At 38.7% G+C, this 25,483-nt stretch overlaps 1 protein-coding gene, 1 long non-coding RNA gene and 1 pseudogene across 20 annotated transcripts in view; 2 read left to right on the forward strand and 1 right to left on the reverse strand.

Moving 5' to 3' along the window:
- LOC306645778 overlaps window positions 1-25,483 on the forward strand; it is a 548,414-nt gene that overhangs the window by 356,848 nt on the left and 166,083 nt on the right. The window lies entirely within an intron of this gene.
- Window positions 1-25,483, reverse strand: part of DENND1A (DENN domain containing 1A) — a 512,257-nt gene that overhangs the window by 263,372 nt on the left and 223,402 nt on the right. The window lies entirely within an intron of this gene.
- LOC306645765 (protein Mdm4-like) lies at window positions 17,256-22,285 on the forward strand (annotated as a pseudogene). Its single transcript has one exon. The product of its transcript is annotated as a protein Mdm4-like (transcript).

Consider the following 25,483-nt stretch of genomic DNA (forward strand, 5'->3'; position numbering starts at 1 on the left):
GTGAGTAAACAATACTTCCTGGTCCAGAGGCAGGAAACAAACACTCCATTACCCTGCACTTCCCTAGCCACCAAAGGGCCCACCCTTCTCTGGTCCTAATGCACTTGCTATCTTCATGTAAACTTTGTAATCCTGACTGCAGTGGACCATTGCAGGGGGGGCTCAACTCAAGGCTAGGGCCAACATGACAAATAGTAAGGCATCCCTGAACTCAAGAAGGCTGCAGTTCTCCTTGGGAACAGGAGAAAGTAAATGTGGCTTGAAGCTGGGAGCCCTTCTCAAGTACTTTGTTGGTTAAGGCTTCTGGGATGCTCAGAACACTATAGTGCAGCACTATCATGACCCTATCAACAGAGAGCAAAAGCCCACAGGGAAGCAGCCGCCTCTCAGGCACCAGCCTAGATCCAAGTTTCTCTCGCAACCAAGGCTCAGGTAACTAACTATCCCAGGCTCTGTCCTCTCTCCCTGGCCTGACAATCAAATAGAGGATTTGTTCTGCATGAGGCCATACAAAGCCCTAAACTTAGAAGAGCTCAGATAGTGCCCCAGGACTTCTTCCCACATGGCCTCTGACAGGCATTGCACACCCTTAGCAGTCATGCAGCAGCAGGTTCTAGAGACAGCACTCCAGAAACAATGACTAATGGTAAGAATCACCTTTAAATGGCCCCTCGAAATATAGTGGCCATGCTGGTGTAGACTCAAAGCAGGCCTGGGTTTGGGGATAGACTGAACAAAAATCCTCCATGCTTCATTTATGTCAGCCTGATGAGCTACTCGGGAGCTGAACTTTCAACTGAGGACAACTCTTTTTCAATCTCACTCCCCAGGATAGATGTTGTTCAGGATAATCATTCCCACTGGGGGTGTATAAATGGATGACTGAGCTTGTGTAAGTGTACATAAAGCAGGATCCACTTCATTGTCAGAAGTAGAGAAATCCACTCAAAAATTTAAAATGTCTCCCACTTCTCTTCCTGGCAGTTCAGTTTAAAGCCATTATATGAACCTGAGCAAGATAGAGGTATGTGGTGGGGGTGTGGAGGAAGACTGGCAGAGGCTGGTGAGGTTGAGGAATAGGCCAACTGTGAGAATGGTAATCTCCAGTAGGAGCTCAGAGCTCAAGCCAGAGAGGAGGCTAACCTCTCACAAAGGCAAACTGGCACAGGATAAGGGTGGGGGGCATGGCAGTCTGGCATAGTGGGTTTGAAGCCCAAGCAGCGTGAGGAGGGGTTCTTGGTAAAAGAAAGTCAGAGTCCAAGCAGGATAAAGAAGGTATCCATATGGGGTGGCCTAATTTATTAGTGTGTCAGAACTCAGGAGGAGCAAGGACAGTGTTTGTCTTGGGCAGAGGATAAAGAAAGCATATATGTGCAGTGGAGGACTGATGAGCAATGATATTAGAACCCAAGATAGAGCAAATAAAGTATCTGGAAGGCAGACCAGTGTGTGATAGCAGAGCCTGATGTGAGGATGGCATCCACCAAGGGTGGCCAAGGAGTTAAGAAAGGTGTCCATGGTAGGAGGGAGAGGCAGCAGCCCTGCCTAAAGTGTTAGTCCAAATAGGGCAAGGAGGGCAACTATGTGGGAAATGGATTGCAGCAGAGGGAGATTGCTTATATACAAGAGAACAGATCAAGGCTGATCAAGCATGTAAATAAATAATGGGAACTAAGTGTCTTAATATCAGAAGGAGTTACAAACACGGCCAGAAGAAAAAAAAAATGAACATGTGTGTCAAACCATAATTGGATGCAACTGTGTGAAATTATGGTGTTCAGTGAACATATAGGTAGCTAGAAATAGATGGTACCCAAAGAAACACAAATACATATGTGTCCATATAGTTTATATATACATATATATTCTCTAGGTTTCTAGCCACTGAGAAATCCTAGAAGGAGAGACACTCCAATTATAATGAGCACACTTGGTGCTCAGATTCTGGTTTCTAAGTACCATTCTCCACCAAAAGGAACCAGAGTTCCTTGAAGAAAAGCTGGCTTCCAAGGTGAGAGGTAGGAAATGCCTTATGCTAGGAAAAAAGGCAGTGCTAACACATGATTAGGACATAACAAAAGGACACAAACACCAGTGAGGAAGGGTCCCCACTGACAAAATCTGTGACAATTTAAGCATTAAAATAAATAATAATAAAGATTATTCTAAAATAGGAAACCAAGAGTCAATACTGATATAAATAAGTGAATCAACCGTATGAGAGGGATGGGTTCCTTATATAGACTCAAACTACTTTTTCACCATATATTTATTAAAAAGGAACAAAGAAAGGGGAAGCCTAACACTACCCTAAACAAGTAACAGAACAAAGAAATGATGTGCCACAGGACAGAGCAGGATGGAAGAACACTGCACCACTGCTATCACATTCCTGCCAAAGAATCAGAACCTCGTCCTGAGGGAACGTCAGATCAGCTCAAACTAAGGGACTTTCTACAAAATAACAGCCTGTCCTGTTCATAAAAGTCTAGGAAACCTAGTAAGGAACTGCCCCCAGTGAAGGACACTAAGGAGACAAGACAAATAAATGCAACACTGATTGGAACTTTAATATCTTTTTAAAAGCTTGAACAAGTGAGGTTCAAGGATTACATGATTGTACTGTATCAAAATGAATACCATTTTTCTGATTTTTAATATTATCATGTAGTTACACATAAGAAAAAAAAGGAAAGAATATTCTTTTTTAAAATACATACTGTTTGGGTTTACTGGGTATTATTTTAGCAACATGTCTCAAATGGGTAGGAAAAAAAAAAGTCCTTTGTGTTGTACTCACAATTTTTCTCTAAGTTTGTTATTATTTAAAACAAAACAGAGGAGAGGGTATTTTTCCATTAAAAATACCAATAAGTACTTCAACAAAAGCACACACAATGATGACAAAGGAAAAAAAAACAGATGGAAAATTTAAAAGCATGTCTGTTGGGAAGGGCATATCATAGAGAGAGTATGGTGGCAACTGTGAGAGTCACTATCAACCTCACAGAGAAGGCTGGGATTCAGGCAGGTCATGAACCAGGTACTCACTACTCACCAGTGAGTGGAAGGAAGGCTAAAAGGGGTGGGCACAAAGCATGTTGCAGGTTCAAAAACATCTCACGAGCAAGGGCTGGAGCAAGGGTAAAAGCTGAGGGGGGGGGGGGGGCGGGGGGCGGAGCGGGCCCCGGCCTAAGGGCCAAACCTATGGGCTTCCCCATTATTCTGTGATTAGCAGGGAACCAAAGAGACAGTGAAGGAGGAAAAACATCCTGAGGATGAGTACTTGGAACCTGATAGAAAGTGATTTTTTTCTCCCTCATCCTAAACCTCAGGAGAGTGGATCCCAACTTTACCAGACCCAGTAACTGATCTTCTATCCCAAAAGAAAATCTTAGATAATATAATTCAATCATTCACATAATTTGAAAAACATAAAAACGATGCTCTGGCTCTACTTTTGAAGAGAAATAAAAAGTAAAGGAATAGATGGATGCGGTGGTGCATGCCTGTAATCCCAGCCACTTGGGAAGTTGAAGTAGGAGGATTGCATGTTCAGTTTAAGGTCAGCCTGGGCAAATTAGCAAGACCCTAACTCAAAAGAAAACATAATAAGGGCTAGAGATGTAGCACAGTGTGAAAGCACTCCTGGGTTCAATTTCCAGTACAAAAAAAGAAGAGGAGGAGGAGGAGGAAGAAGAAGAAAGAAAGAAAGAAGGAAAAAAAAAGAAGAAAAGAATAGTAAGATTTTACCATGTGAATATTCAGGCACATTATATCAGAGGGTACAATAAGGCAGCACCTTCCTGGGCAGGATGCATGGCAGAGTGGCTCCTATTCATATCTGGATTAATGACTTAAGACTAAGAAAAGTGACATTGTTTTTGATGAATTTCTCAGGAGCTTTAGAAAGTCCACATTGGGAACCCAAAGAGAATTATTATTCCTTCTAACTTTCAGTGTACAGATTTTGCCAATATCCACAAAATATCAAAGCATCCCGTGGTTAAGGCACTTTGATGTTCAGTATGTAAAGTTTTCATGCTAAACAACCAAATTTTCAAAAGTATGGCAGCATGGCATATGCTGCGAAGAACACAGACTTGAGTCCAATAACCCTGTGCTGAATCTGAGCTCTGCTACCTTCTGGCTGTGAGACCTGGGGAAAGCAGTCTCTCAAAGATACATGCCAACCACCTCATTCACACCCATGGCACACAATGCGAGATATACAATCGGTGCCTGGAATACTCTTTCTGGGCCACCCTGCCTAGTGCTCTTGCAGATCTCAGCTGCAGGAAGCTCTCTCTGAGTTCCAGTGTCTGGGTGAGAGGTTCCTCTGGCACCCAACAGGAATTCCTCACACTGCAGTCAAGCAGAGCAGACTGGAAAGCAGAGCTGCAGTGAGAGAAGAATACTTACAAGATGTAGCTGCCTCAAACTGCAAGTTCCCAGTGTGACCAAATACCTAGACCTGCTCCTCTGTCACTGTCTCAGGCATCTACAATAAAAGTGACCACAATGTAAAATTGCAGCCCATACACAAAAACTCACGAAACCCATGTTGGAGATGCCAGACACCTGCTCAGACTGAGACAAAGTCATCCACAAATGAAGACCCGGCAGCACCAGCCCAGTCAACAGAAAGAGAAACACCAAGAAAACCTAGCATGGTGACAAGACAGCCACATCAAAAGAAAATGATTTCAATATCAAAGGATAAGAGAAGCCTTTGGGAAGCTTAAGTCCTCAAATACTTTGAGGAAAAAAAATGACTTCTTTTATGATTACGAAGTGTTATTCAGTCAGAGAAAAGACAACCACTCCTCTCAAAAAACGATTTGACTATTTATCCATAAGTAGTTCATTGTTGGAATTAAAAACTAAATTTTGTTGATATAAATTTAGTTTTGAAATTTTAGATTTACTTTTTTTTAAAGGTAAAATCCTAAACTCTCCCTCATTTTTACCATGAACTTTTGGTTCCCATTTAAATAAATGCATTTTATTCCCAGAATGAGGACATGCTGGGCTTACGCCACATTAAGACTCAGCACAGCTGATACTATATGCATGTCCATCTGTCTTCTCCATTCATGTCGACTCCACAAGAACAAGGAGCATGACTGTGTCCTGACTGTTCAACCCCATGTGTGTGCCTGGTGTGTGTCAGACACTCAGTAAATCAAAGCTTTCCCTGACAGATGTAACTCATCTCTGTAGTCTCTATAAGGCCATTACCACTAGTGCTATTGAGGAACAGTCAACAATTCTTCCTGGGAGGTGGGGATCCAAATTTAGCAGGCAGCATTTTGGTTAGGAAAACAACCCAGGATTAAAAACCATCCCTGCCAATCTCCTGCTGTAGTCTGTGACAAATAATTAGAATAGAGCCAGCAAATATTAAAAGTAGCCTAAAAAGAGTATCTATACACTTCAGATTTCTTGCCCCTTTTCCAGGCCTCTACACAAGCAAACCTTACCAACTATTCTTTTTGTTCCTAGCTCAAGCACTGGGGGGAAACATCACAGAACCAGGCTGGTTATCTTCATTTGGAAACCTACTTTCAACCACAAGTGAGTCCTGAAAATTGCTCAAGCATCCTCTAATCTGCCAGTGCCTCAGCCCCCCACGCTCCCCCTCAGAGTCTGCTCCAAACTTTCCCCCTTCTCCTCTCATCCCTACCTCAATTGCCCTTACTCTTCTCTCTGCCTTACCAAAGAGAAAAGTTGAGTGTTCTCTCTCATGCACTCCTACTTCCCCTCCCTTTCCCTCTTCTCCTAACTGCAGGTGGGAAGAAGGAAGAGCCCAGATCCCAACTGCTGGGCCTTCTGTAAGACACACCTCCACATTACACTCAGCTAATGGGCACTCATGCCTTTAGGCACATCAGAAACCACCCATATGTTCTAGTCTAAGGTTCTCACCTACAGCCTTAGCACCAAAGTGTACACATTCCCCACCCCACCTACCAGGAAAAGCACATGGTGCTTTCCTAAGATAACTACTTTTAGCTTCAATGTATCTCTCTCTGAAATTTAAAATGGAGGTAATGTCTCCAGACTCAACATCACACATTTTATGAAGACCCTCCCAGTGTGTGCCTGGCACTCTGCTAGGCACATGAGTGTCTCAGGATTTGAGGAGCTTCAAGTGTAAAGGGAAAGCAGACAGGATGGCAGAGAACAGCAGTAGCACTAGGTCAGTGCTGAGAGTCACACAGGGAACAGAGAGGTTTCCCAGAATGTCTTTCTAGAGGAAGTAATACCTCACTAATCAATTTTGCATCAAATGCAAAGCCAGGAGACCCATTTGGGTTTCAGTATCAGCGGTCAGGTATGAGTTCTGGCCTTCTACAGTTCTTTCTCCATCTGCAAAATGGGGATAAAATATCTACTTCCAACTCGCTGTTTTGAGGATAAAACATGTAAACCCACCCACCACTGTGCCTAGAATAGCACTGAAGTTGTTTTGGCTTGATAATGCTCTACTCTTATTGCTAATGAGATCAAAAGTCAAAGGAATCTTATAAGAGAAAAAATACAACTCCCTATGGGGCATCAAAGCCAGTCTTGCCCAATCTGAGCATTGCACTTGGCTCACAGCTGTTAATCTCCTTGTAAATGTATTGTAATATCTAGTTAAGTTTAAGACGCTTCAGTTTATGCCATAATTAACATCTCATTGTGATACATATTACATCTATAACAAGAAAATGTATCATATGTACAGAATGAGTAGAAATATTAATTTGCATTATAAAAAAAGAAGTTTCCCATATAAATATCTGTGTTTATAAATCTACCCAAACACATACTTGGATTTGATTTTGGAAACAAGGCTCTTTTCTCTCTTGATGGGTATTCAATAATTGTTGCTTTCAGAGAGTGTATTTGTCATTGGTGACAGTATTACTGTGATTGAAGGAGATTGCTCAGAGGAAAGCACAGAGGCACTTTTCTGTTATCACCAGTGAAGTGTTGGTAACATGAGATCTTTGGAGTAATGGCACCTGCACTGACAACTCAGTGTAATTCTTGGTATTTTCCATGGAGTCCAAAGAGGGTGAGTACAGAGGCCTTTCATCATTTTCCTAAGAGAACTTATAAGGCTGCCTAGTCCTATACCCACACACCTCCAAGCTTTCCCCCATTCAGATCACCTGATTTTATGGTTGAAATTATTACAGTAATAGAATGTAATAGGTTATCGAGGTTCTAACCAAGGCCCACCTTACTGAAGCTTTCAAAGGCTAAGAGAGACACTGTCTCTTCTATTAAAACAAAAACATTGCAAAGGCAAGAAATGACTCCATAGAAGTTCTGTCCAGGGGCTGGGGATATAGCTCACTTGGTAGAGTGCTTGTCTCACAAGCACAAGACCCTGGGTTCAATCCCCAGCACTGTTAAAAAAAAAAAAAAAAAAGTTCTATTCTATTTTTAATAGTAAACAATGAGATTAATAATCTCAACAAAACACCATTTGAGGGCTGGGGTTGTGGCTCAGTGGTAGAGTGCTCACTTAGCATGTGTGAGGCCCTGGGTTTGATCCTCAGCACCACATAAAAATAAAATAAAGGTATTGTGTCCACTTACAACTAAAAAATTATATATATATATTTTAAAAATGCCATTTGATATTATTCTCATTTTAGAGATAGGAAATGAAAGTTAATGGGAAGGGGAGGAAACATGATCAAGTGTTAGGTGTTTTGAAATATTATTCTTCATAACAACTGTTTAGAGATGAAAAATATTTGTCCCATTTTGCAGATGAGAAATCTGAGTCACAGAGAAGTAAAATGAATCTCCCAAGATGACATGGCATCCCAAAGCACAGATTAAACATAAAAGTAGTCTAGTATGATTTCTAAGTCCTACTCACTCTACACAACTCACTATTGTGCAATATGATCAAGCATAACAATCAAACCTGAGATCAGGATATAAAATATTCTCATTTTAGTGCCCTGATAAAATGAAAGTGTGTCTCCAAAAGTCCCTCAGCTCAAATGTTCTGGGCATTCTAACCTTGGTTGACTCCCAAAAATCCAGTGTGTTTTTTCACTTTGCCAGGTCCAGAGACAGTAGTCAAGTATCTGCTCTTCACCACTTTACAAATTAATGTATACATTACACTCAGAAACACAAATAGAGATAGCTCAGTTTAAAATATTTTAATCAAACAGGGCAAAAGAGTACTTTAAGTTTCCAATGTTTGTGTCAAAACCCAATGCCTCTAACTACCTTCAAAGATTTAAAGAACCTACCTAGAAAAACCAGAGCATGTGACGTAGATCCTTAAGCAGACTGTGTTGTCCTTTTTAATTTAAAGTCTAAAGCTTTAAATGCATGCTTATGGTGACGATTAAGGAAATGCTAGATTAGACAGGGCATCAGATTACCAGGAATAGTACTCATTTAAGTTCATTTCCACCACCCTAGATCTCTGCTTGAATGTTATATCATTCAATCACAAATCTCTCTATAAAAATGTCTTGCTGTCTCTTAAACCCATTTACGCTCTATGCTTCAATGCCTTTCCTTGGCAACTTTTCCCATATGCTTAACTTCTTTCGGGAAAGCAGTTCTGTCTCAATTCACAGAACAGCACACCAATCAACACAAGTAGGGAAGCAGGTAAAGAAAGGAAGAAGGAGAGAGGCACACAGAGGCTAAGTAGGGTACAAATGTAGCTGGTACAATAAAAGTAATGTTTTAGAAGGAAAAGAGTTTGAGGCAAAAACAAAACAAAACAAAACAAAAAAACCTAGCACCTAGCCTCAAATAATCAGACAGCTCTGAACTTGGATTTATAACTTGAACACTCTGTACCATATGCAACCTGAGACTCACAACTGGTAGCACTACTGGGGATTTATGACTTATGACTTGTTCATATTTAATTTGTAACCAAACACTTCCCCTTCCTCTTAGCTACCTTAGAACTCTTGATTAACTCTTGTTTTCGCAGGTCAGAGGTTAAATAAAGGAAGGGAAGCACTCTGGGGTGAGATTGCCCAGAGCACCACATCCAAGAATGACCCTGTGCAAGGAACATTAAAATAAGTGATAAGACTAGAGATTGTTCCAGACAGCTGATGTTCAAAGCCGCCTTCGGGTACAAGGCTAAACCTTAGGACTAGAGAGTTGGCAACAGAGGCAGACAGGAAACTGGTCTGCTCTCAAGTTACCATCAGTGATGGAGCCACTCTCTCACCAAAAGATTTTTTTTCCAAAATATTTTTGGAAATGAAACCGAGGGGTTTGAGAAAAGGTATAGCAGGAATTTGTGCAAGCCAACCAGCCCTCCTCCTGCTTCACTAGACCACAGGAATCTGTCTCACCTAACAGATTGTCCTACTTGGAAGAAAACCTCTACTACTATCTAATTTTGTAGCAGCCCTGGGCCAGGATAAGGGAAACAAAATTGATCACACGGAAGCACAGCAACCCTACTAGAGAGGGTATGATCTAACTACAATCACAAGATCCACCTAGTTCCAGGCATCTGTATTACTGTGCTGCTTTTTATCTATTCCAAACAGATTTTTTAAAAATTAGAAGTAGTCACTACTACTTATTTATGAATTATCACATGCTAAGAGCTTTACATGCATTTGCTTATTGACTTTTCATGGTAATTCTAAGTAGGTGTCATTATATCCCCAGATAACAAATGAAGAAAGGAGCATAGGATAAGTAATTTGCTCAGGTCACACAGCCACAAAACAGATCAAGATGGAATCAGGGTTTATACTATACCACCAAGTACTTCTCTCAGAAAACAGCATCAGTAAAGTATACACTGGACAGCACAAACATTATCCATTTGACCAGGTATTTTCAAACTGTAAAAATGAAACAGTCATTAAGCTCATTTGTTTGACAGTATTCATTCATTCACTCATTCATTCATCTGGCCTAATACAAACCAGGCACTGGGGTAGAGAGTCGAATAACCCGTAAAAACAGTTCCCTCGTTTAGATTTGTATGTGAATCATGATGCCATTAGGAGTGACCCAATAGAGGCACCAAGAGCAAAACTTGGAAAATGTGAAATGGACTGACATATTGCCCCGAAGGGAGGTCAGGTCGTACTCCCTGTGCCCAATAGCCAGGTAACAGCTGTGGAGTAAATCAGTTTCCTCAACTGCATCCTTCATCAGAACAGAAGAACCCAACCTGAGTAATCTGAGGAGCTGGTAATTCAACATGTGATCAAAGTTGGAACAGGAAAGGTCATTAGTCATCTTCTCATAACCATGGTATAGATCTATCCCTCTGCCATTATTGATTTTTTCAAATAATCTTTGTGCTTACAACTTATTGCTTCATTACAAACCTGTAGAAGCAGTCTATATTGTTAGAAAAGCCTAAAACAGGCATTGTACTAAAATATGACTATATTAATAAATTTTTAAAAGAAACATTAAAAACTAAACTTTAGAAAAAAGAATGCTCAATCAGCAAACCTTTTAGTAGAAATCAGTTTCTCTAAATTCTTAAACTCATAATATGGAAGAGAGCAGAAAAGTTGCTTTTTAATGAGTAATTACTAACAGCAGAAAATTCAAATGAAGGTCAGAAAATTTATGCATTTTACTTAATTTTTACCTGCATTAAATCTTGTGACAGTTTTTTGGTAATGTATTATAAACAGTAATTCCTTATTATTTGTGATAGCAAAACACAAAATATACATACCCTAAACATGTGCTAAGATAAGGGTTAAATAAACTATATTAAATCCAAGTAACAGAAAATGATGTTGGTATATTTTTCAACATATGGGATAATATCCATAAAATAACAGAGAATGAAAAAAGCAGAGTGCAACCATTGTGTATCATATGCAACCATACACACTCATAGAGGACTAGAAGAAAAGATAAAACATCAAGAATAGTTATTTCTAGATTATGAGATTATAGGTAATCTTTGTTTTCTTTTACCTTCTTTTCTATATCTTATCTGGCTTGTGCATTAAGCATGCAGCACCTTAAAATGTAGGGGAAAAGTTGTCCCTTAGGTACTCTATGTTACTCATAATTCCAATAATTGAATGCAATCTAAATTTTACAATAATAAAATGATTTAAATAAATTATGAACTATCAAAATGATGACATGGTATATATATTCATTAAAGTCAGACTACAGCTAGAAAGATGCTTCACACACACACACACAAAAAAAAAATTTATATTGATATAAAATCAGACTCTGTAATGTATAAGTATTTTTTTCATTTTAATATTCTCCAAATGTGTTACAATAATACCCATTACTTTTTGTCTAGGGGTGTAGCTCAGTGATAAAGCATGTGCTTAGCATGCACAGGGTCCTGGGTTCCATTCCCAGCACCGTTAAGTGAATAATATTACTGTTTTATTAACTACGACATTGATACCCACCCCACTCCTGCCACACACTTTTAAAGAAATAAACAGTCATATCAGATTCCTGCTTCCCAAATCCCAAAGGGTTCTGCTAAAGGATGACAGGGAGAACAGAGTAGAAAGCCTACTTCCTTAATTTTAAAGTGTCTTAGGTGTGATGTCCCACCCCTTAAGTGGGCTCTCTGGATGAAAATAGCAGTTTGTAATCTTTCTTTCTTTCTTTTTTTTTTTTTCCCTGCTCCAGCATTCGAGATGAAACCCAGGGCCTCGCACATGCCAGGCAAGTGCTCTGCACAGAGCTCTACCCACAGCCTAGTTTGCGCTCCTTAATTACGAGCACCAGAGTCTCCTGCTCTTCTTCTGCACAGAGCACATCCCTATCTAAGGTTTTTGGTAGCCTTTTCTTAAAACAGGAGTAGTCCGCTTTAACAAACTCTGGTGGGCCTCAAAGAGGGAGAGACACTCACTTATCCAAGATCACTATGCTCGTGAAAGGAAAGAAAAGGGAGTCAAAATCTATTTTTCCTCATTAGATTGAGGCCAAATCTGTAAGATTAGAGCATTCACAGAAGCTTCTAGTAAGCATCTGTAGATGTCAGCCCAGTGCTAGACAGATAGCTGGGGTCAATAATGAACAGGACACGTAGCTGTCTAACCTCCAGGAACTCAAAGTCTCTTGAGAGAGACGAGGAAACAGTTAATGGTAATACAAGGTGATGATGCTGTGACCCAGCTGACACCAGGAGCTATGGGGGCACTGAGGAAGGACAACATGACTAGACTTGGGTACCACCTACATGAGGAAGAGAAACCAAATGAATGAGAAAGGACTTTCATCTGGAGGCAACAAAACATGACAGACACAGCTATAACTACAAATAGCTTGGGGTCCTCCATCCCAGAGTAAGAGTGGGGCAGGATTTTTCTTTGTGTGATGTTTTTGGAAGGTGATAGGGAGGGAGGGAGGAGCCTCAGCAGTGTAAGACTTAGAGAAGTCCAAAGAGCCTGGCTTGGGAAGAACTTTCTGTGCTCAACTAGGGAGGTTAGCTCTTTTCCTGAAAGCAGAGGAGAGAATCTGATCGGTTTTGTCTTTTTAAAAGATCACATAAGCAACATAGTGCTTAAGTAACAGTTCATATGAAGATGAACCAAAGGCAGAAGTGGAACCAGATAAGCGCATGGCTTTAAGATCAACATTGCTGATGAAAAGTCCTCAAGGAAGGAGGAGAGTCTAAAAGTGAGGGCTTCTGTAAAGCCTCTTTAGCCTACTAAATGCAATTTTTCCCCAGGACAGAGAATTGAACCCAGGAACACTTTATCACTGAGCTACCTCCTCCACCCTTATTTACTTTGAGATAGTCTCACCAAGATGCCCAGGCTGGCCTCAAACTTGTGATCTTCCTTCCTTAGCCTCCCTAGTCACTAGGATTACAGGCATGCAACACTGTCTGGCTACTGAATGCAGTTTTTAAAAGGAACTGGCTCTAGGAGAAGAGACCTAAAAAATGAGCTCCTGTCAAGCAGAAGGTTGCCTGCTTCCCTCAGAAGCAGCAGCCGGTGTCTGATACAGAAAGGTGGGGGTGCGGGGGGCGGGGCGGACTCAGACAGCCCAGAACAGGTGCGATTCCTCCATATACTAGCAGGCTCCCCCTGAGCTGTCACCTCATCTCTCCCAGGCTGCTATCCTCTGCAAAAGGGCAATATTTCCTGTTTACCTAACAAGGTGGTGGTATGGAACAAATTAAGCAAAATACTACAAAGTGCCTATCATAGTTCACAGAACATACCAGGCATTCAAATATAAGTAGCTTCTGCTATAATTGTTATGTAGGAGAGGTCTACTTGCTCTCTCAGGAGAGCGAATGGTTCCTAGCCATATTTTGGATTATTTTAAATGCCTTTAAAATGCTGAGTGCCACACACATATGGATATTCTTGATGATTAAGATTGCCTCAGTCACAGGAACAGTGGGATGAACCAACAGGGATTTTCTAAATTAATATTTATTCACTTAACACAAAATAAAGATTTTAACATAACATAAAGATTTTATTCCAAAGGAAGAATGAAAGCAAAGGAAAAAAAATGAACATCATAAATGTGTCACTAGTATTCTTTCAATCATTCCTTAATGAATGACTTTTCAATGACTACAAATACTTCCTTGTGCTTTCCTGACTGAAAAAATATCATATATTGTTCTTAGCTAACTCATTAGAAAAGACTTACTCCAGAGGATTTAGAATGCTATAGTGATATAAAATACAGCAATGATAATAAGACTCTGAGAGTTATCATTAAACAAACATATGGATGTTAGCATTTTTACCTTTCACAAATGTTTGAACTTAACTTTTATGGATCTAAAATAGAACAGCATCAGTTAATTGAAAGACCAGTTCTGCGCTCAGATCCGTTCATGGGATGGGATGAAAATGTCCATCGGGCACTGTCTCTATGCCTTGCCTCCTCTCAGCTGCAACCTGCAGATGATACAGAAGCTCCAAGGCAGAAGTGACTTGCTCAAGATCACCACGCTAGTGATGGGATGGCCAGGATTTGAAGTGAGGTCTCAGGTTCCAAAGCTCACGATTCTTTTTCTTTTTCAAAAATCACCTTCGAATTATAGTTTACAAACAATAAAATGTACCCATTCTGTGTATACTTTTAAATGAGCTTTGATAGTGGCATACAACTATGTAACTACCACCCCAAATCAATTCATTCATTTCTAGGACTCCAGAATATTCTCTTATGCCCCACCCACAAGAGTCTACGAATGTACACTAGCTCTCACCACTCTGTACAGAGATCATATGTTCTCCACCTGCTCTTCCCACCACCTCTACCTTTTAAAAATTCAATTCTATTTAACATGAAGTAAAATATACTCTTCTGACAAAGGCATCCACTTAGATAACAGGCATAGAGCACCAAGGTACAGAGCACCTCTGTGACACACCACCCAGCTTGCTCGTGTACCCTCTTTGAAGTCAACCCTCACCCCAATCTCAGCCCCTGGCACCCCCTATAATTTTGCCTTTTTTCATAATGTCAGAGAAATGGAATAATATAGTATATAGCCTTCTAAGTCTGGCTTCTAATGATCTTTCAGGCCACAGTGTATATTTTAGTTTTTTTACATACTGTATACAAAAGAGGGACAAGTTTAAAATAACACAGCCCCATGAACACTGCCATGTATCACAACTCCATGGTGCTGGTTGTCATTCTCCCCAAGTGAGGGGACTTTATAGGAACACCTTTAGTCTACTTAATACATTAAAACAACATACAATTCACACAGTTCATTAGCCATATAACACTGACAAACTATTTATGAATGGAATAAACCAAGTCTGTCTGCTCTGGAATTAAGAACCTTCATATTATATCATGCTTTCTCTTGCCTAAGAAATCATGCCTACCCCTAAGGCCTGACCATAATACTACAGACAGTGTGAAGGTTGGCTCCTTGACTAAAAAAGTCATGACCCAAGTTCTTTGCCACTTGGTTGAATCAAGCAAGAAAAAGGTAGTATAAGAGCAGCCAGTTGCTCCAAACTGTTCAGTTCTCTTGTTTGGTAGAAGAAATGAGAGCCCAGAGGAAATAAGAGACATACCTTAGAGCCACATATCCACAGAGCCAAAAAGACATCCCAACACATTTGCAAGTAGTTATGTCCATCTCCAGTGAATGACATCCTCCAACATTACTCTCTCCTTCCTTTTTTTGCTCTAACTACTACCAAGTACAGTACAAAAGAATGTGATTTCTTTTGTCTGAATTTAGTATCTAACTGTCCTGAAACACTTAAATTTCATCTGTATTCCAGAGGGAATTTCCATAGTCTGTTACCAACCAGGATTTGAAATGTGTATTTAGCTACAAAGTTGATGATTTTTCAGTCTTCTGTACATTCTGATAACTGCTCTGACTCCCATTTGGCTTAGTATTCTGTGGCTCACTTGGTCCTCAAACATTTGTTGATGATAAGTCCTCTTGCTGGGTCCTGGGGCTAAAAAGAGAATCAGACACATTTTCCAATTTTCAAGTGCTCATTGTCTAGTGCGGTACCAAGAAATGTAATTACTGAGCTAAATGCCAAGAGAAGTGTGCCAGGCATTTATGATCTCTTGCACGAGTGCGAGCACATGCACATGGAGGGCCTCCAAACCCATCGAATGTGGCAGAATTTCTTTCAGTCCTAACAGAGGTTGTGACTAAATCTAAAAATTAAACAGAAATGGTCACATTAGCAGATTCTTTATTTTATATAAGGACATTAGAAGATCCTTTATTTTGTAGAACAGTTGAATAAAGGCTAGTGGAACAATGAATCTGATAGCTATCCCCAGAAAAGGTTACCTGATTTTTTTTTTTTTATTAACAATTTTCTTCTTTTTCCTTTTTCTGTTAATACAAAAAAAAAAAAAAAAAGCAACCCACACCTGGCACTTTTGTCTGGGTCCAGAATGTAAAATCAGAAAATAAAATGGCAAGTCTTACAACTGTGAACTTCAATCAGCTCATTACAAACCAAAGAGACATATTTGAATGCATGTTGCTACATTCATTTACCTGTTCTGCCAAGCCATTCAATTACACGATTTTAGACTTTGTATAAAGAAATACAGCCATGTTTCTTTCAAAAGCTGGTATTTGGAGAAAAGTGATTAGAACAGCATGCTATGATACATTAATACAGTGGTTTCATTTAACGGACTATGGCAGTTTCTGAAATGCTCCCTATACTTTAAATTATTACACTTACAATTCATGACTTTAATGTGTCTCAACTTTTTTTAAACTGCTGTACAATACACTCCACTGCCACTGTGAATGCAAACAAAACACATTATCAGGAGAGTTTTGCTAGCATTTGTAATCTTAAGGAAAATCATTTTTAAAGGTGGGGAGTGGGTAGGTTGTTCAAATCACGTGAATACTGAGAAGGATAAGCACCATAATTGAGGGAAAAATGAGAGTGGGAGAGAAAAGGCTAAAGCAAGAGGAAAGTCTTAAAGCAAAACTTAACATCCCCTTGGAGGGACAGAGCACAAAAGAGCTAGAGTTTATTCTAACCAGAAGCAGCTGTTGCGTTCGAATTAGGAAGCATTCCTAATGAATCAGCAGTTCTTATAATAAATATACTCCCCTTTGAAATGTGAGGATTCTGCTAAGAGAATTTCTTTTGATATATTTTTTACATGAACTCATTAGACAGAGAAGAGGCAGGGGCTGAGCATATTCCTTTCTAAATTACTATGGCTATCTTATCCACATCATGTGCTCAAGGTCAGTTAGGCTGGGCATAGGAAAACAAAGAAAAGCAGTACGCTTTTAAAAACTTTGATTCGACCAGCACCTTTTGTGGATCACTAAAGTAAATTTCAGAAGGTGCCTCATAACTGCCACTTCTTTACAAATATCTGCCACTACACTAACTAGGGCCAGTTAAATTCAAAAGGGAAATCAGAGCTACACCAACAATGCAAGAGGCATTCTTTTTGCAACAAGAGGACTCCCCGTAATTCCAACATGGTAATCTGCTTGCATTGCAGAGTATGCTCTGTTCATCACACATCCCACTTGCCATTTTAAGAAAAGGGAAAAAAAAAGTACGCATACATGCATAATTTATTTCATCCCCACCTAGGTTCCATATTCCTCTTTTTTCTTGCATCATTTCTAACAGAGCTTTCTCTAAGCAAAAGGTTCTTATATAGACAAAAATTAATTTAAAGGTCCATGCTCCAGCATTATGCTACCCACCAGCTTTCTCCAACTTTTAATTAATTTATCAGTCTCCCCCCGCTCACTTCTTCCTACTCTGTCCCCTTCCCTTATGTGGTGGGTTTCCAGGATTCCTGGAGCCTTGGTGCAAAACCCAGGATTCCAGGAAGGACTTATGGGGTGAGTGACACAAGATGTAATAGAAAGACTGTTGGAGCTGTCTTTTCTTTCTTGCCCCAATACCAACAGTTCCTAAGCCTTAAACTTGGAAATGAAAGTGAAAGGATACTCTTCACAGAAAAAACATCTTGAAGCTGCTTAAAAACAATCTTTTCACAAACTTAGGCAGGACCTTCTATCTCACATGGTCCTTTTGTTCACAACAGGTTAAGAGAAGCAAAGGACAGAGATACCTGAAGATAACATAAGTTAAGGAACAAGAAGATTTAACTCTATCATTGCCACATCACACAGAAGAGGTAAAAATAAACAGCTCCTTGGACCATCTGGGGGTGGATTGTGCAGCTTCTGCTGCAAAATCAAGAGCCCTAATAGGGTTGGGATTCAGCCAAAGAACAAACCAAGGAGTCATATAAAGAGATTTCTCTGCTTAAAAGAAACATCTATTTTACATTCTAAGTAGTTAGAGGGCTTAGAAAGGCTCAGGATATTTGTCTGAGATCATCTGCTAGACGTTAAGAGATATACAAGAGCCCTTGTCTCTCTGACTCCAAGTCACACCCTCATGTTGCCTCCCATGTGACTTCCAAATCATGAATGCATGTGATTCTGCTCCCTGGGCAACACTACCTCTTCAGAACCTCTCACTTGGCTGTCAGGGTTTCATTTAGTGTCCTTCTCTCATGGAGAAGACAAGACAAAGAAGGGTTAATTTGCTTGACCAATGTTACATAATTCCATCTTTTAAGTGGGACTCAATGTCCTAGGAGACCAACTACTAAAATTATTTCCTCTTTGTTTTATAGCCTGAGTCTAACCTCTGAATAGCCTCCATGAATTCCCTAGACTGGTTTGCCCAGATTTTTATTCCTACAGAAATGCCCACCCTGCTGGCATTTATCTAGCTCAGGCTTTCATCAACCAAAAGGACAGCTCGGGAATTTGGGCACACTTTGTCCTGCACATGAGGCTGGACAACTACACTGGCTTTGAAAACATTTCACTTGATGCAAATTGATGAAATATATAAAGGACTGGCAGAGGAAAGGAAGTTCAGTTGTCTGAAATGTAAACAATGCTTTCTACACAAAGTTGTCCTCCTCAGAGCTTCTTAAGATGGGAAAACAAACAAACAAACAAACAAACAATTCTCAAGTGTTTAAAAATGATATTGTTTTCTCAGAGACTGGAATGAAAGGCAATTATTAATTCAAGCTTCACACATTAGAATTACACAACTTACTTAAACCTTGCTTTCCTTTTCTTTAAAATGGAGCTAACTCCCCCAAAGAGCTGTCATATGATAAACAGTATGTGCTTAGCACAATTTCCAGGTAGAAAGTAAAGAATAAATGGCAGCTGCGGTTACTATAACTAACAGCAGAGACTCACTAGGTAAAATGCAACAACTTGGGATGTAGCATCATGTGGTCATTAAAGTATCCTTTAGAGAGAAATTTGTTATAAAAATGATTACATACAAAAAGAAGATAAACTAAGTTTAAAAGGCATATTATCTCAAGCATGTTAATTTTAAAAGACGTATGGTTATCTTATATGTCTATTACATATGTTATTAGAAAAGGACTAAAAGTAAATATACCACAATTTCTACCTTTGGAAGGTGAAATTAAAGGTAATTATTTTCTTCTAAGTTAAAAAAAATTATTCAAAAGTCAGTTTTATTTTTCTCCTAGGAATATTCAATAGTCCCATCAACATTTTTAAAAAATAAACTATCCTTCCCTCTTCTTTTAATTAATTAGGCACATTTGTTTTTAAAAAAAATCAATTGGTTCTCTGTTCTGCTCACTGATACATGTGTATGCTTGTGCCAGTACCATAGTGTCTTGATTATGGTAGCTTTACAACAATACTTCAGAAGATCAGTAAATGTGTATCTTTCAGCTTTCTTATTTCTAAAAATCAATTTGGCTAAATCTTTTGGAATATAAATTTCCATAGAAATTTAGAATCAGCTTGTCAAATTCTATTAAAAAAAAGTCTAGTGGTGTTACATTGACTCTATAGGTGAATTGGGGGAGAAGTGACATCTGTATCAATCAATAAGTAACATCTGTAACAATCCTCCAGAGAAACGGAATTAATAGGAGCCAGACAGATAGACATTTTAAAGAATTGGTTCAGGCAAGTTTAAACTCTATAGGGCAGGCCAGCAAGATGGGAAGTCAGGCAGGATTTCTATGCTGCAGCCTTGAGCCAGAAATCCTTCTTAGCCAAGTCTCAGTTTTTGCTCTTAAGATCTTCAACTTATGGGGTGAGCACCATCCATACTATGAAGGGCAATTTCCTTTATTAAAAGTCAACTGATCAGAAATGCCAAACACATCCAAAAAATGCACTCACAGCATCATCTAGGTTACTGTTTCACCAATTAGACACCATGGCCAAGCCCAGTGAACATAAAAACATCCTGCTTTGAGGCCTTGAATTCACAAGTGTGGTTTATCTTTGTTTTTGTTTAGGTATTTTTTTAAACACTTTTAGATTTTCAGCAATGTTTTAACTTTTCAATGTACAAGTCATACAAATATTTTGTTCAATTCACCCTTAGTGTCACATATATTTATGCTATTGTTTATTAATATATATATATTTATGACATCATTTATTAATTTCAATTAACAATTTGAATACCAAATTTCTTTCCTCATATCATATGTAAAAATTAACAGAAATAGATGAAGGATCTAAATGAAAGAGATACTCTACAAAATGTCTAGGAGAAATCTTTGTGTTTGTGGGTTATGCAAAGATTTCATAAAACACAAAAAGCATGACTCAAAGAAAAAAAGTGGATTTTGAAATTTAAAAACCTATGATATATCAAATATATAGTCAAGAAGATGGAAAATAAAGTTCATTTGGTACCATAACACCCACGAACAATAGTCTAGGTATCTATCCAAAAGAAATGAAATCATTCCTCCTCACAAAAATTTAAACATGAATATTTATATAGGTTCTATTTATAGTAATCAAAACTTGGAAACAATCCAAATTCCCATCAAAAGGTGAATGAACTGTGATTCATTCTTACAATGGAATACTACTCAGCAAAGAAAAACAAGCTATTCATATGTGCAATAACAACTGATGAATCTAAAAAATGCTATGCTGAGCAAAAGTTAGTTAGCTACATGAATTAGGATATATGAAACTCTAGGAAAGTCAAAGCTAATTCACAGTAAAGGAAAACAGATCTGTGGTTGCCTACAGCAAGGGTTGATGGGGGTGACTGACTACAAAGGAGCACAAAGAAGTTTTGGGAGTGACAGAGATGTTCTATATCTTCTCTGTTGTAGCAGTTACATATCTCTATAGATTTATCAAACTCATTAAATGATACACTTAAAACTGGTAAATTTTAGTGCATACAAATATATACTTTATATATTTTCATTTCTTTACATCATTAATTTTGACATGAAAGTTAGATATTTTTAATTGACATAATATTTGAACTTATTTATGGAGCATAGTATGGTAGCTGAAGCACATATACAATGCATAATCAAATCAGGATAAATAACATTTTGATTTTCACTAACATACGTGCTAGAAAATTTCAAACTCTCAAATTGCTATAGCTTACAGTTACCCAGTAGTGTTACAGGACACCAGAACTAATCCTTTCTATCTGACTTTGTTTGGGCACCAGTTATCTAGCCTCTCTCTGACCCCTTCCCAGTCTGTAGTGACCACTGTTCCACTTACTTCTTCTATGAAATCGATTTTTGCCTGTTTGTTTCCACAAGTGAGTGAGAACATAGGCTCTCTATCTGTCTGTACCTGACTTATTTCACTTAACATGACCATCTTCCAGTTTCATTCACATTGCCACATGACAGAATTTCTTTCTTTTATATGACTGAATAATACTCCATTGCATAGACAAAGATTAGATATATTTTAAAACACTAAATTGATAAAATTAAAAGTTCAATGATATTTGAGACAAAAAAAATTAATAAAACATTAACACTGGCCGTTTCAAAATGCTGCCGAGGCCCTAGGACCTGTGACTGCCACCTCTCCTCCCTCTCCCCTCTGGGCTCCAAGGGGGAGCAACTCATGGAGCAACCGAAAGTTTTATCAACAAACTGCAGTATCTTCAGAGTCAAAATGACATCATATTCCACCTCTGCCCAGTGTTCAGCATCTGATAGTGCTTGCAGAATCTCTCCAGAATGAATCAGTAAGGTACAACCAAAATTGCCACTTTTGAAGATTCTGCAGGCAGCAGGTGCACAAGGTGAAATGTTCACTGTTAAAGAGGTAATGCACTATCTAGGCCAGTATATAATGGTGAAGTAGCTTTATGATCAACAGGAGAAGCATATGGTATATTGTGGTAGAGATCTTTTGGGAAGACTACTGGGACATCAACGCTTCTCTGTGAAAGATCCAAGCCCTCTATGTGATATGCTAAGAAAGAATCTTATCACTTTAACCACTGCCACTACAGCAAAGTACAGAGGAAAGTTTCAGTTCCAGAAAAAGAACTGAATAGAGTAATATTACCACACTGCCTACCTCAGAGCATAAATGCAGAAATTCTGGAGGAGATGAAGACTTACTAAATTTAAGCCAAGATGAGACATCTAGGTTGGACCTTGGGTTTGAGGAGTGGGATGTAGCTGGCCTGCCTTGGTGGTTTTTAGGAAACTTGAGAAACAACTATATACCTAGAAGTAATGGCTCAATTGATTTACAGACAAATCAGGATATAGGTACTGCCATTGTTTCAGATTCTACAGATGATTTGTGGTTTTTAAATGAGTCAGTATCAGAGCAGTTAGGTGTTGGAATAAAAGTTGAAGCTGCTGATACTGAACAAGCAAGTGAAAAAGTAGGAAAAGTGAGTGACAAAAAGGTGATTGAAGTGAGGAAAAATGATGACTTTGAGGACTCTAAGTCCTTAAGTGGTAATACTGATATAGAAGTTACCTCTGGGTATGAATGGCAGTGTACCGAGTGCAAGAAATTTAATTCTCCAAGCAAGAGGTACTGTTTTCGTTGCTGGGCCTTGAGGAAGGATTGGTATTCAGATTATTCTAAATTAACACATTCTCTCTCCACATCTGATATCACTGCCATGCCTGAAAAGAAGGAAAACGAAGGAATTGATGTCCCTGATTGTAGAAGAACTGTTTCAGCTCCAGTTGTTAGACCTAAAGATGTGTTTGTAAAGGAAGGAAATTCTAAACTTTTTAATCCCTGCAATTCAGTGGAATTCTTGGATTTGGCTCACAGTTCTGAAAGCCAAGAGACCATCTCAAGCATGGGAGAACAATCAGACAATCTTTCTGAGCAGAGAACAGATGTAGAAAATATGGAGGATTGCCAGAATATCTTGAAGCCATGTAGCTTGTGTGAGAAAAGATCATGAGATGGAAACATTATTCATGGAAGGACAAGTCATCTTACAACTTGTTTTCACTGTGCCAGAAGACTGAAGAAGGCTGGGGCTTCATGTCCTATTTGCAAGAAAGAGATTCAGTTGGTTATCAAGGTTTTTATAGCACAGTTGAATCAATGGCAAAGAAATATTAGGGGTACCAGGACACACATCAAAATGTCAGTATTGACCATCTCTACTAAGTGTAGCCCATGTGCTCATTTATGCTTATAAACATCTGTGTTCTGAATTGGTTTTGCTTTGAAACTTACATTGAACTTAAGACTGAGTATTTTAGATCTAGATGATCAGTTTGGGACTTCATGAACATGAAAATGATTCTCCCTCCAAAGATGAAAATCTGGGAGGGAACAATTACCAGCATAAACATAAACATTAATTCATTCATTCACTTAGCAAATTATTTGAAGATTAACCCTTTCTTTAATTTTATTCCCTGTCCTTCTGTTATGTAATGTTATTCTGGTGTCAGAATCCAAGGTAGTTATTCAAAAAATAGTACGACTGAGAAAATAATCTGATTAGTCAAATTATGAAGTACTATGAATCACTTTGTGTTGTAGTCAGGATGTCAGGTTCAGAGAAATAAAATGTTTTTTGTTTTCTCTTTTTGTTTTGAAGTGCTGGGGTTTGAACCTAGAGCCTCAAGCATGCGCTCTGCCACTGGGCTTATAAAAGACAGGGTCTCACTGTGTTGAGTGACCCCTTTTAGTTCTAAAAGAGACAGGATCTCACTGTGTTGCCCAGGCTGGCCTCCAACTCATGATCCTCCTGCCTCAGTCTCCTAAGTAGTTGGGTTTACAGGCATGTGCCACTGCACATGATTTAAACTATGTATAATGGTTATCAAATGTTCTGCTAATAGCCCTAAAATAATTTTGAGAGAGTATATACATTTTTGCACATTTAAAAAAATCTAGATATAGTTAACATAACGAAATGTACCCTTTGAGTAATCACTCTAAACATATTATAGGATACTCCTCTAACTGCAAAATATTTTCTTTTGAGGCAGTCCTTCAACCATTTCACTGTTTTCACCCTAGATAAGCTTTCCTTTTGCACATTTTTAATATGACATCTCAATTTTTAAAATTTAAGTACTTAAAAAGGATATACCAGCTAGTATATTGTATATTATATGTATGCTTTAAAAATATTTTTATCAAAGTTTTGGGGCAGTGTACATTAGCTGATTAAATTTATAGAAAAGTACCATCATACGTAAGTGATGAATCTTCAGAAAGAGAAGTTAGGAAAACTACCCCATTCACAATAGCTTCAAAAAAAATAAAATACTTAGGAATCAATCTAACAAAAGAGGTGAAAGACCTCTACAATGAGAACTACAGAACACTAACAAAAGAAATTAAAGAAACCCTTAAAAGATGGAAAGAGCTCCCATGTTCTTGGATAGGCAAAACTAATATTGTCAAAATGGCCATACTACCAAAAGTGCTATACAGATTCAATGCAATTCCAATTAAAATCCCAATGATGTATCTCACAGAAATAGAGCAAGCAATCATGAAATTCATCTGGAAGAATAAGAAACCCAGAATAGCTAAAGCAATTCTTAGCAGGAAGAGTGGAGCAGGAGGTATCACAATACCAGAACTTCAACTATACTACAAAGCAATAGTAACAAAAACAGCATGGTATTGGTACCAAAATAGACAGGTAGATCAATGGTACAGAATAGAGGACAAGGACACAAACCCAAATAAATACAATTTTCTCATACTAGACAAAGGGGCCAAAAATATGCAGTGGAGAAAAGACAGCCTCTTCAACAAATGGTGCTGGGAAAACTGGAAATCCATATGCAACAGAATGAAACTAAACCCCTATCTCTCACCCTGCACAAAACTCAACTCACAATGGATCAAGGACCTTGAAATCAGACCAGAGACCCTGCATCTTATAGAAGAAAAAGTAGGTCCACATATTCACCTTGTTGGCTTAGGATCAGACTTCCTTAACAGGACTTCCATAGCACAAGAAATAAAAGCAAGAATCAACAACTGGGATAGATTCAAACTAAAAAGCTTTCTGTCAGCAAAGGAAACTATCAGCAATGTGAAGAGAGAGCCTACAGAGTGGGAGAAAATCTTTGCCACACATACTTCAGATAGAGCACTAATTTCCAGAATCTATAAAGAACTCAAAAAACTCTACACAAAGAATACAAATAATCTAATCAACAAATGGGCTAAGGAAATGAACAGACACTTCACAGAAGAAGATCTACAAGCAATCAACAGATATATGAAAAAATGTTCAACATCTTTAGTAATAAGAGAAATGCAAATCAAAACTACACTAAGATTCCATCTCACCCCAATTAGAATGGCGATTATCAAGAATACTAACAACAACAGGTGTTGGCGAGGATGTGGGGAGAAAGGTACACTCATACATTGCGGGTGGGGCTGCAAATTAGTGCAGCCACTCTGGAAAGCAGTGTGCAGATTCCTTAGAAAACTTGGAATGGACCCACCACTTGACCCAGCTATCCCACTCCTTGGCCTATACCCAAAGGACTTAAAATCAGCATACTACAGAGATACAGCCACAACAATGCTCATAGCTGCTCAATTCACAATAGCCAGATTGTGGAACCAACCTAGATGCCCTTCAATTGATGAATGGATAAAGAAACTGTGGTATATATATACAATGGAATATTACTCAGTCATAAAAAATAATAAAATTATAGC

This window comes from Sciurus vulgaris, assembly GCF_902686455.1.
Source record: "Sciurus vulgaris genome assembly, chromosome: 15".
Classification (NCBI taxonomy): Eukaryota; Metazoa; Chordata; class Mammalia; order Rodentia; family Sciuridae; genus Sciurus; species Sciurus vulgaris.